The sequence below is a fragment of the Lactuca virosa genome, chromosome 6 (genome assembly GCF_052849685.1).
Source record: "Lactuca virosa cultivar CGN04683 chromosome 6, Lactuca_virosa_CGN04683_v6, whole genome shotgun sequence".
NCBI lineage: Eukaryota > Viridiplantae > Streptophyta > Magnoliopsida > Asterales > Asteraceae > Lactuca > Lactuca virosa.
The window spans coordinates 118,694,689-118,697,864 of record NC_136431.1 but is presented as its reverse complement, the minus strand read 5'-3'; the positions used below and the strand labels follow the sequence as shown (position 1 = coordinate 118,697,864).

General features: G+C 38.4%; 1 non-coding gene across 1 annotated transcript; it reads right to left on the bottom strand.

The window, feature by feature from the left end:
• Nucleotides 1–1,975: 1,975 nt before the first annotated feature.
• On the bottom strand, nucleotides 1,976–2,082 carry LOC145122893 (small nucleolar RNA R71). The gene has a single exon (XR_013714790.1). It is a non-coding gene; the product is annotated as a small nucleolar RNA R71 (small nucleolar RNA).
• Nucleotides 2,083–3,176: the final 1,094 nt, after the last annotated feature.

Here is a 3,176-nt window from a genome sequence, read left to right as displayed (position 1 = left end):
AACCCTATATGCCTTGGATGTTAGTGAATGATATGTGCATGTTTAGCTATGTATTTAGTATAGATTTTCTTTATTTGTTAGCTAATTATTTACATATTATGGACAAAAGGTACTTAATAGTGTTCAAATTGTATTTTCAGTCCAAAAGATATGCTCGGAAGCAAAAGGAAGCAGGAGAAGCAGTTGGAAGTTCGGGAGTTGAAACAAAGAAGAAAAATGCCAAAAACAAGAAGAACTCGGCGAGTCAAAGAACCTCATAATTTTAATTGGTGATATTGTTTTGCTAAGCTTGTTAAAGAACCTCATAGATTAATAGCAACTATTTTCTGTTAATAAATCAGTAATTAAGTTGTATGAACATCTCTTAGTTATTAATTTCATATAATTTATGTGACCACATAGTTATATGTCTAGGAATAACGAATGTGAAACTAGAATTAACTAGAAACTAGGTAAATTAATACGTGAGCTTGTGTGATACACCATCAACAAGAGGTTAATTGAATCACCAATTCAATTAACCATTACAAGTCTTACTTAACCCGAATTAATTAACTAGGGAACTTATTAATTTAGACAACTGGCCACTGCTTGAATTAATCTGTTTTCTAAGGATTAGCAATAACGAACGTGAACCTAATCATCTAAATCGGTAGCCAATGAAAAATTAATCCGATATATTTACCGTAAAATCAACCATAGGATCAAATGACTCGAACCTAGACAGAAGTCCTTTTATCATTGAATTTAGTTGCAATTTAATTGTTTAGCTGCTTAATTAAGTGCTAGGTAAGTTTTAGTTAAGTTTCTAGTCTTGTAAAACTAGAGAAACCCCTCCTATTTTATTATTTGTTTTAGATAATATTAGTAATTAGTTTAATTTCCGTTCCCTGAGTTCGATACCCTACTTATTTAACTATACCACAATTGATAGGTCCACTGCCTTTGTGTGTCTAATTCGTAAGTGAAGAGTAGGATAAAACTTAGTTCATTTCACACACAACAAGTTTTTGGCGCCGTTGCCGGGGAACGGTTCAAAAATAAACTCTAATTTCTAGTTTTATCGATCCTTTGTGTGAGAATTATCTTGCACAAAGTCATTTTTTTAGTAAATTAGTCATTAGTTCAAGTTTTAGTAGTTTTCTGTTTTTAGGATTATTATTAAAAAAAAATTTTGTTTCTAGCCTTGAACTCGCCGAGTGCAATCGAAGCTACTCGACGAGTCCATCGCTGAAACTCAGTTTCGTTTTATTTTATTTTTGTTCTTTTTACGCGTGTTTTCTATTTTAATTGCAGTTCGTTTATGACCAGAGGAGGAGGTACACCTTTGGTTACACCACTTGAAGACCCGGAAGCAACTTTGAAGAAAAACAAGGGCAAGACCGTAGGAGAAACCGCAACATCAAAGAATTCGCCATTGAAGAATCTCAAATCTGTTTTTAGTAAGAAAAATGACAAGAAAGTGGGAGAATCCAACAATTTTTCTAAGGCGAACGAAGACCCAAACAAGGACGATATCGTGTACGAATCTGAAAAAGAAGAAACCGACTCCGAAGAAGGAAGCGATTTATAAGGCGAATTAGCTAACCCCATGGCTAACATCGATGAAGTTCCCATGGACGAATGGAAGAAGAGAATACGTGACGATACCGGACCGGGACTAGTGCAACCCATCATTCCCGCAACTGCCACCTTTGAACTTAAAGGCCACATACTTGCTCAACTTAAGGAGATTCCATTCTACGGGAAGGATCATGAGGACGCATACAAGCATCTTGACGAAGTCAAGGACATAGCCGACTACTTCAATGTCCCTAATGTGGCTCGCGACACTGTCTTGCTTCGTATGCTACCTGTCACATTCAAGGGAGCTGCAAAGGATTGGCTGAAATCACTTCCCCCAGGATCCATCACTACATGGGCTAAAATGAAAGAAGATTTCATAGACCAGTTTTGCCCTCCTTCAAAAATAGCCAAGTTGAAGAAAGCCATAGCTAATTTTGAACAACAAGCTGGAGAGTCACTATATGAGGCATAGGAAAGGTACAAAGTCTTACTAAGGAATTACCCATATCACGATCTAAACAGCCAACAAGAAGTCTCCATTTTCTATGATGGGGTAAATGTGACAACTAGGCAACTCCTTGATTCGCAAGGACCACTCACGAAGAAAGCACCCCCGGTGATAAAGGCCCTAATTGAAGAATTCTCTAAACACTCTAGAGAATATCATAACCCAAGGAATGAACTGAGTCGGGGGGCGGTGAACTCAGTTAATGATAGCATGGCAGCAATGATGGCTAAACTAGAGAATTTGGATCGAAGAATGACTAAGATGGACCAATCCATCCATGCCATTAGGGTCGGTTGTGAGAATTGTAGAGGGCCCCATCTCATTAAAGATTGTGATCTAGACGAAAATGGGAACCGGAGGGTGCAAGTGTGCTATTCAAGTGGTGATAGGTATGATGACAATTGGCGAAAACCCAAAAAGGATTGGCTTCCTTATGATGAGTACAAAAAGGCAAAGGATGAGAAATTTAAGCAAAAAGAAAGGGGCTATTATCAAAAAGAGGAACCGGTGTTGGAGAAGAAAGCTGATTGGGAAGAGATGTTCACAAGATATGTAGCCGCGTCTGAGAAGAGGCATAATGATTCAGATGCTGAAATGAAAGAGCAACGAAATATGCTTAGAGAACATCAAGCTATGATGAAGGATCATCAAAATATGCTTAGGAATCAGCAAGCATCTATTCATAACATTGAAAAACAGCTAGGTCAGCTTGCACAACAAATCAACCAAAGAGCACCTGGTGAACTTCCTAGCAATACCGAGCAAAATCCAAGAATGGTGCATGTGAATGCAATAACAACAGATTCTGAGCCAATTTACACTCCTCTGACCGCTATCCAGAAGAATCCCAACAAAGTGCGAACAGAAGAAGAAAGTAGTTGGGATTTGAGTAAACCCGACTCGACTCGCCGAGTTTCCATCATGGACTCGACGAGTCGACAACCTGATACCAAAAACTGCTCTCTTTTGAAGCCTTACCGACCCTCGTTGCCATTTCCGAGCCGAGCCATAACCGATAAGCAGATTCAAGAATATAGGAGGTTTATGGAGCACATAAAGGCACTCCAAGTAAATATTCCGTTTGTTGAAACGATATTACAAA